The following is a 10,439-nucleotide window of genomic DNA, read 5'->3' on the forward strand; positions in this document are numbered from 1 at the left end:
AAGGCATTTTTCTAATCACTAATGGTGTAAATAGGATTAAATAGTTTGGGACAAAAAAAGATTGAGTTATTGACTGTGTATAAGAAAAGAAGAAGAAAAGTAACAAACTCAGCCTTTCTTCTAGGATGACCCTCCGAAGTAAGCCACAGAACTTCCTGGAAGTAATCTCATCCTTTTTTACTTTTAGACTCAGAAGTGGTCCCTTGTTGATGTTCTAATCTCTGCCATTTCATCTCATGTTTTGGTGAAAGAGGAAAAAGCTCCATTCTTCCATCTAATTTATGACTTATACAAAAAAGAAGGCTTTAAGTGTTATGAATTTTTAATTTTTTTTCATTTAGTTGATTCTCTTGCTGAGAAAAGTGACTGCCAAAGAACTGTGCCTAGTACGAGCAATAAACATCAACACTATCTGCTGCATTAATAATTTAAGCAAAAATAATCAAACAAAATAATCTGGCAGGTCCCACAGGTGAATCATACAGAGTTTAAAAAATGCTGGTATGTTTAAACCAGGCAACTTTTAAATGAAAATTTACTCCAGTGTGGACAGAGATGTGTTAGAGAGGCCACTGATAACATCCATTGATCTTATTGTTTTTGCCAGAATACATTCATACCTAACACCTCAATAGACTACATGTTCCCCATGGAATCGAGTTCAAAGCCCTCTGTAAAGTGGCTATAGCCCATCTACTCTGAGCTGATGTTCAGCAGGTACTTTTGATTGGTTGGGCATTCATTCTGACTGGTCAGTAGCCTTATCTTATTTTTTTTAATTAATTGTTTTAAATATCATTATATTTGTTTTCTGTTGCTGCAGTAAGACATTGTCAAAAGCTTAGTGGCTCCAAACAACATACCGTAAGTATCTTGCAGTTCTATAGTTATGAAGTCCAACACAGATCTCCCTGGGCTAAAATCGTGTTTTGGGCAGAGAGGTGTTCCCTACAGAGGCTGTAGGGAAGGAAGAATCCATTTCCTGCCCTGTTCCTATTCTAGACGCTGCTCACATTTCTCATTTTGTGGTGCCATTCCTCCATCCTCAAAGCCAGCGACAGTGGATGGAGTCCTTCTCACAGCATGTCACTGCAAACTTCTCTTTTGCCTCCTCTTCTACTTATAGAACCCTTGTGACACATTGGGCTCAACAGCATAAACGAGGATAATCCTTCTATTTTAAGGTCATCTGGTTAGCAATCTTAATTCCATCTGCAACCTTAATTCCTCTTTGTCCTGTGTCCTAACATATTCATAGATCCTGGAGATTAGGACACAGACTCCTTTATGTGCCATTATTCTGTCTACTACAGCTATTCATGCAATTCTCCCTGCATATTTTCTACCGATCTCCCAAACATGTCCTTTTCTGACATCAAGCTGAGCTCCTTTTTGATCCTCAAGGTGAATGCTTTTTTCTATCTCTATGCCTTTCCTAATTCACTTCTGCCTTCCAACTAAGTCCTCTTCCTTTTCTTCAAAGCCTGTCCACATGTTTAGGTCCAGCTTAAGTTTCACCTCCTACATGGAGCTTTTCCCATTGCAGAGTGCTCATCTTGTTTTTGTTTCTGTTTTTCCCTTCTTTTCTTATGTTCCATTAGAATTCCATTACATTAACCCACAGGAAATTGCAATAGTTTTTTTACTTACAAAAAGAGAAATTGCATATGATTTAACCTAATACTTAATTGTCCCCTATTTATCATTTAGTTGTTCCTGAGTTAATTTCTATCCATGTTTGTTTTTTCTTCCTATTTGAATTGCAATCCCTTTTAAACCAGAACTATGTCTCATGCTTTTTTGAATTACCTTCTACTTTCCAATTCTCACTTGCTCAAAAGATAGTTCATTCAGTGTTGACATAGCTGAGCAACGTTTTACCTGCTATGGTTACTTTGTTGAAAGCCACGGAATAACAGTCTGGCCCAATTTAAGGGAAAGAATTAATTTGTTAGAAAGATAGTGAACTTAAAACTCCCACAATTAAAGTAACAGTCAAGCAACAGAACATAGAGAGCTTCTGAGATGCATATAATATTGACTATGAGTGAGTTAGTATCAGTATATTTGGTCCTGTGACAAAATTCTAGAATAGAGATTATCCTGGCTTAGGCCATGTCATGTCCCTACTTTGTGAATGGAAGATGTAGCTAGGAGGACACTGTGATTGACAAGTCCATTAGGAGGATCACATAAAACGTAGGGATAGTAATTTCTCAAAAGACAGCTAGAACGCTCATACCAAAGAAAAGATGTAGAAATACTGGGTAGACAAAATGACCAATGCACATGAATGAAATCTAAAATGAAATTTCTATGCTAAATGGTATTGTCAATACAAATCCAATAAAGGCAATAGAAAAAAGGGTAAAACAAAACATAAGTAAGGATAACTTTTAATTTGCTATAGGCTACAATAAAACATTGAATCATAAAAAAAAGTCTTCCTTTTGTAATAGCAACACCAACAGCTATTATTTATGGAGCATATATTATAACTCAGGCACTGTGCTAAAATGGTGCATGCTTTTTCTCATTGAATCCTTGTTGTAACAAGTCCTTGGGTTGAGTTCTGTTCTGTTATTCTTCTCATTTAATGATAAAGGAAGTGAAGCATAGAGAAATTATGCAAGTTACCCACATTTTGTGTCTACTAACTGCAAAGGAGAAGGAGTAATGAGGTGAGGCAGAAGAGGTACAAAGGGAGAGATACACCTATATTATTTGGACATCAGTGACACTTGAGACAACCAGGGTTAAGGGAGAGGTTTCAATTGATGACGCATGTAACTAGGCACTGTGTCAGCTTGTGCTGGAGGCCAGAAAGGAGCAGAGGAAAGAATGTCTACTGTCCGGTTGAGAAGGCTGACACTCAGACAAATAATTCCAATGCAATGTAAGAAGCCCTACACTAGAACTCCCTATAATGGTTCAGAAAGAACTCAGAGCAACCCATGACTTGCGGGACAAGAGGAAGGAGAAAACTGGAAGAGTTTCTCCGAGAGGAGGTAGATCTTGAAGAATACACATAAAAGGTCATGTTCAAGAAAGCAATCCTCAGGAAATGCATCAAGATGAATGAAAATCCAGAATATTTAGGGAGCTACCAGCAGGGAAGGATGATTTAAGTTATGCAAATCATGATGAGAATTTGGGAATGAGAATGATGTGAGACGAGACTGAAAACATAGGTTAGAGCCAGTTTTTAAGGAGCTTTGAGTGCCATACAAGACATCTGCTTTTTTAACTGCAAGCAATGGAGAAGCCCTGGATGTGTTTAAAGATTGTGTGTTAAAGACAAGATCAGATTTGCTTGGGAGAGGAGAGGCAGTTGAAAGCTGAATTGGAGTTGGGGAGGATTTGTGGGTTTCTGATTTAGGTAACTGGGCAAATAAAGTTCCATTGAATTCAGGACAGGATTCTTGAAGGAGGAAAAAAAATTGAGGGGAAATAAAATGGGTTTGCTTTGGGAACTTCCTCACGGCAATATCCAGCAAACATGTGAAAAATTAAGACAGAACCCAAAAGGCATCAACATTTGTAGACTAGGAACTTGTAATGATTAGAAGATTAGAGAGAGAATAGTGGATGAGATAAGCCAAAGACAGTGTGTAAAATAAGAAGAGGGATAAGAACAGGAACTCTGGAGGCATCAACACCTAAAGGGAGGAGGAGAAGGAAGATAAACCAGGCAAGAAGATACAGAAAGAATCAAAGTGTTAAGAGAAATACAAAGGAGCAGTTGTAATAAATCAGGAGAGAAGAAAGTGTCAAGAATGCAAGTTGTGACACAGCCTTCAAGTAAGAGGAGAACTTAATATTTCCCTTAGGATTTGGCTATTGAAAGGTTATTGAGGATCCCACTGGTTAAACTGGGTATGGCATGGTGGAGCCAAAGTCAGATTGCAGAGAGCTGAGCATAAAAGGCAGTGGAAAACTAGGGGCATGAGGGTGTTTTAATGTGAATAGAGAGACATAGGTGGTGGTGGGTTGATGACGAGGAGTTGGATTTTTAGTGCGCAAGAGGGAAAGAAGTGGAGAAAAGAGGTTGGAATATGAATGAAGGGAGAAGTTGCTGTCCCAGTGGGAAGGGACAGAAAAAGGCCCAGGTGGAATTCTGGAAGAAGTGTCGCAGCTTTTTCCTTGAGACAGAAATATTCATTTAGCTTCCGCATCATTCTTTCTTCTTATTTTTCTTAACTTCTGTAGCTTTTTAAAATTCAGTCCTAATATGGGGATTGGAACTGAAATTGGTATACACATCACGTGGCACTGTGCTGGTTACATGCTAGAAGCTTAAAAAATGTTATATCCCTCTGTCCTTTATTTTTCCCTCTTTGAGTTGGACCATTTCCCTTTCCATTCTCCCTTTGCTCATGAAAGGGATGAATCTTCCCAGAACTCATCTGCTGAGACTGACATATCAAATAGCTGTGGCACACTGATTGGAAGAAAGGCTTAAGAAATCTTTGGCTATGGCTACTAAATTTCACCTGTGACAATGAACTCCTATGGAAAACATCTTCATCATGGGGTATACAGAGTTGGCCTGACCACCAGATATTTTCCTTCTCTCTTCTGCAGTCCCATTGTTTCAGGTCAGAAGTGAACAGACAGTGAGTGAAACATGAAGCTCTAGCCAGAAAGAGCTAATGCTAATGTAAGTATTAGGCCAGCCTCTGATGAAATAAACAAGGACTGTAATTCTGAGTGGGTCTGTTCCATTTGTCTTTCTCCAATCCCAGGTGATGGCCACAGTGGCAGAACCTAGGAAGCCAAGAAGAAACCAGAGAATGGAGACACATGACAACAATGGCAAGTCATCAGACCCAGGATTTCCCAAAGAACACTGGTCCAGGAAGATGCTCTGTGAAAAAGTGTTCTCTGGTCAGAGAAATTTGTGAAACACTTTACATAGTACTTAAAATAATGTATGGCACATCAAAGGTAATATGCAATAAGAGAATTCATTTTTAAAAACCAAGCATATTCACAACTTATTTGATGATGGATTCAATTTTTAGATTCATATTTTTTGACCCACATTTGTGGAGCCACATTCATAGAACAGATTTGACCATGGTTATGGTTATCAGTAAAAAATTTTTAAAAATTCAGGTTAATTTTGGAATTGGTTTACCATCATAGTTCAAGTAGATACTGTCCCAAACAATCTGAAATCAAGAAATTAGCAAATGGACTTTTTGTTTGCGGATTTCAGTGGACTGAATTCCTATAGCATTGAAGAAAGATACATTTTAAAGTCTATTTTTGGAAAATACTCTTAGTTGGGTGTTTCATTTGATTTGGTACACAGTATTCATAAATTGCCATCTTTTCCTGCTGTACTTTATCCTAAATATATTCCATGGTGTGTTTTCATAATTAATATGCAAATAGATGTATAGTTTATAATTAATTTCAACTGGGCACAGTGAAAAACTTGAAAACCTCAGCATGGAGGCATCTTTTTTGGTAGAAATTCAATGAAATCCCCAAATGTCTTTGGTTTTGCAATCCATAATTTGCAGATTATTAATACAATAAATCCTTGTTGTCTGTGAGAGTTGGCATCGTACCCATGAACTCCTGTGTAGAAAGCCTACAAACTAAAAATCCAAATGGAAAGAAAAAACCACGTGATTTCTGTGTATGCTCATTACCTGCTTCTGAAACCATAATATCTCGGCCTTTTATAGATCTTATAACAGTCTCTGCAGGAAGCAGCTGCAGTCATTAGCCATAGGACAGACTAAACACACAATCTTCATGGAAGGAGGCCTGGATCAGCTTGGTCTTTCAGATCTCTAATCTCAAGCACAGGAAAGCACCATCAACAGCACCCTTTGTATATATATATATAAAGGTAACATATTTTATCATTTAAAGGGATTTGAGAAATCTAAGAGGCCCAACTCTTTTTCTGCCTTCTTTGTTTTGAGGCTTAGATTTCTGAAGGGGCTTGCCCACGATCACATATCTAGTAAGAGACAGAGCAAGGATTCAAAGCCAGTTCTGGCTTCTGTGTCCCCTCCAGTGGCTTTTTGGGAACCTGAGGGAAGAACAGCAACAGAATTGGGTGGCACCTGCCCATGCACATCACGCACTGAGCATCTTCAAGTCTGGCCATGGACCCCGTAATTCCTAATCCAGAATTCCTCCCATCACTCGCTGCTGAGAAAAGCACTAACATGGAGATATTTGTTCCAAAATCCCAAATTTAAATTCCATAGACCAAAGTGTCTTCATTTTTAAATCACTCAACTCATCATAAATTCAACTGGATTCGTTAGAGTTAAAGAATTGACAACACCAAACATTTTGCAACAGAAGTCACTGCTGCTTAAGGAGTTAGGGTTCACCTTTTCCAGAGCTCTTCAGTGCCAACCCAGAACCAATATCCCAGCGTCGCTGGAGGGAATGATGGCGCCCTGCATTTCAGAGAAGATTTAAAACCGAGATCCTAACTGCTCATCATCATTAAAAATCTCCAGGCAGTTTTCATAAGAGCAAGGGGGTGGTTGCCTGAGGTTTTGGCTGACAGTCAACCCAACTAATTACATTCTGTCTACTGTGTCCTCCTGCAGTTTCAATTGGATATGTTATTTTTTTTTATTTCCTGTCCTAATCTGAATGTAGGGTTGCTATGTGTTCTTAAGCAGATGCTGCTGTTCTTGCTGGTAGAAGAGGCTTTTCAGATTTGTTTTTTTCCTCAAAGAAAGTTTTTGAGACTTTAAATAAAATAATTCTTCTAAATGTTCCTAAGATCCTGGCACCAAATACATTCTAAATGCAATGTGTGCAGGTAAGAATCTATTTATATTGTTATTTTCTCTCATCAAGTACTGACATGAGCAGACATGCTTAAACCTGAGGTGATAATGTCCTACTTATAGACAGGTCACAGCAGTGCCCCTTAGCATTCACTTCTCCTCTTCTTACTGATTACACATTCTCCTGTTGCTCCTATTACTGGTGGCTTTCATGGACAACTCACACATTCTGTGGCATAGTTGCAATGAGAAAGTCTTAAGTGAGCGTCTCTCTCTCTCTCTCTCTCTCTCTCTGGTACTGGAAGTCTAATAAAGAGGAAGAAGAAAAATTGTTAATATCATGATATTTTCTGATCAAATTCCTCTGTGAATTTCATCAGATGTGGCCATCAATAGTGCAAGATAGAGTTATTTGGTGGAAAGTCAGAAATCTAGAGGCATGAATTTTATTTCTGCCCTCCCACTCACCTTGACTTCAGCTGTGTAACCTTCAACATGAGCTCCTACCTTCCTGAGATACACAGTGAGGAGAGTAAAGAGGATCTCTAAGACTCTTGGAACCTGTAATTTTATATACCTTCACCCGTGTTTGAGAGAGAGACAATACGGGCTTGCACATAAAACATTCAAAACAAAGTTTAATGATGGGCTTTCTTTTTTCTTTGCTAAAAAAATTATCAAAAATTGTCAGATTTTTTAGTTGATCAGATTAGAAAACAGTAATAATGTTTTGAAAGGCTTGTACTATATACCAGACATGGATCTGGGCCTTTTATTTCTGTGAACACATCTTATCCTCTCTATAACCCTTGTTTGTATTCTCATTAGTCTCACATAAAGATGAAGGAACAGAGACATAAAAATGGTGATTAACCCAATGTAAGAAGTGAGAGAGCCAGGATTCACAATCCAGCAGTCCAATTCAAGAGTCCGCACTCTTCACGGTTCTGCAGCACTGCCTCTGTTGGGGACAGGCACTTTATAAATTTCATCTCCCTTCACACATTCATTCATTGTCGCAGAAGTAAAAAATGTGGTTCCTTCCCACCTTCATCCTCAAACAAAGATTTAAAAGAGAGAAAAATAAAATGTCTTCTGAAAGTTAAATTCCAACTCTACATTTCAAGAAACAAAGCAAAGATATTCAGAGTAATTTGAAAAAAAAAAAAAAGAGATGTCCAAATTTGCTCTTTTCAGTCCAGCATGGACCTGATATTTTTAATCACTCTCCTACTTTTCAGCAGGACATTGGTCAAGACTTGAGTCTCCTTTGCCTTAGGGTTCACCCACATTCTCTCTGCTTCCTGGGTGGAATGCCAGGAGAGAATTAACTATCTAAAGGCTACCTTACCTTAAGAAAAAAAAAAATGCATTAGTCAGAAGAGGTTTTGTTGGCTTTCAGAAACAGTGAAGGTGTGTCCTTGAGTCAAATGTCACCAGCATCCAAGCCAAAGGGGAGGATCCTAAGGGGCAGAATTCCACTTGGTTGTTATGGGTGGCATGTGTATCCCTGTCAAGGGAATGGATGTCTTGGGCTTCTTGGCTAGAGAGCAGTCTATCTTTAGACCATATATCTATTTCCCTCCACAGTTTCTTCAAGCCTATTAAATTCCCTTCTGATGACTACCTAGCCTGTCATAGCAATGCCGATGGGGGATAAGATGCTGCCCTGCTGACTGCACTGCTTCTTGCAAACAAGTTATTGGCATAGCCTCGGGAGCTGCAGACACGTGAGTCTGTCTCTGACACCACTCCCCATCAGTGTGATTGCAAAGCTCAAATCCTGAGCCCCAACACTGAGGGCCACACCTGACCCCATAGTAGGTCCATTATGCAAATGCCCCCTCTCAAAAGTTTCTTTGGTTTCTCTTGATGCTACACCTCTGTCTGTTGGAAATTCACACATATGCCTTCAAACCCCCTCATCAATGTTATGAAGTTTTCTAGGACTCCAGTAGAAAGTTACCACAAGTGTGTTTCTCAGTCACAGCTTTACACCTTCAGTACAATGAGTTGCAGTTTTCAGTAGGGATGAGCATAGTCATGCACATTTATTCCCATGGGTGCGTCTTGGTGTTTACATTCATGTGTGCCCCTATTTGAAAGACAAAAAGAAGTATAAAATATGAAATTGCAGCTAAATTCAGAGTGTGGAATTTGTATTTATCAGAATGTGATAAATGTCAGGCTAATAAGCCTCACAAGGGAACAAACAGTTTCCTTGAGCATTGCTGCGAGGGCTATTATGAACAGACACTGCCAGGCCGTGTGTGAAGCACAGAGCAAAATCCCCCTGCCTCTTCTTAGGCTGAGCATCTCTAGTGATTTAAAATTCAGACATCGTGACACCAGTGACAAAGGGATCGCTAGAAAGAAGTCCTCAGTGCATTTGAGATATTTCCAATTCATTGTAAAGAAGAAAATGAATAGATGGCAATTAAAACCAAACTTTATATATCCCAGCTATTGTGTGAAGTATGTACGGAATTGTGATCAGAGAAAAGACAAAAATAACCCCAGCTTGAATTATGTTATGTATTTTAAGAAAAGGATGTGTTTTGAAGTAATTGACATTTCAAAGCTTAGCAGGAATAATTAGTCTTGATGTCACCTTTATTTAAATCAATTTTAGTACAAATCAGAAATTAAAATGTTAACCAACTAGTTTGATTGTCTGTTTTGAATTAAGCAATAAGTATTTAAGTGAAGTCTGAAGATCGAGCACTGTGCTGGTGGGTGAGTGGGTGGTGTATAAGGCTGGTCCCTGCCTGCAAATTTTTAGTCTAGTAAAATAGATAAGGTTTACCAACAAGAAAGAGCTGGAATAAGCAACTTTTATATCCAGTATCAGGTTACATTAGTGATTCTCAGTTAGGGGTCATCACGCCTTCCAGGGGACATTTGGCAAAATCTGGAGACATTTTCGGGTGTTTCAGCTGAGGGTATGCTGCCGGCATCTAGTGGGTAGAGACCAGGCTTGCTGCTAAACATCCTACAATGCACACGACAGAATTATCCACATCCACTTAACTGGCATCAAATGGCAGTTGGGTTGGGGCCGCATGCACGTACCCTACACTACTCCAGCATTTGTTTGTACCAGAGAAACTCAGCTCAAAACATGTGTGGGCTGTAGTGGGTTGGTAAAGTCCCCAAAGAGTTGGGGCTTGAAGCTGAGAAAACCAAAACTGTCCATGCTTGTGGGGCCAGAAAGCCCCCTTGTTTGACCACCAGAAATCCCAGTTGCTGCCTGACTGACAGCACTCAGCCTTCGACTGAGCCTCCTCTTCCTGTTGTGTACTGCCAGGTACATATCAAGGCTTGATTAATATTTAATTAAGCATTTATTATGTGCCAGGCCTGTATAACCACTTTACAGGTTTTAAATCAGTTAGTACTTCTAACAATTTTTTAAGCAGATTCTATTGTTATCCCCATTTTAACGATGAGACAACTGTGGCCCAGGAGACTAAGCAGCTTTTTCTTGTGTCACACAACTGGTAGATGCAGAGTTGTTTAAATGCAGGTAGTTTAACCTCAACAACTATGCTATACCACTTCTCTGTCAGATGACTTTTTACCTTGACTAGCAGCAGTGATCCAATTTCTTTCAGATTCCTTTCATAATAAAGTGTGCACCCACAGAAACTCATACTCAGAAGTACG

The sequence above is a fragment of the Papio anubis genome, chromosome 19 (genome assembly GCF_008728515.1).
Source record: "Papio anubis isolate 15944 chromosome 19, Panubis1.0, whole genome shotgun sequence".
Taxonomy (NCBI): Eukaryota; Metazoa; Chordata; class Mammalia; order Primates; family Cercopithecidae; genus Papio; species Papio anubis.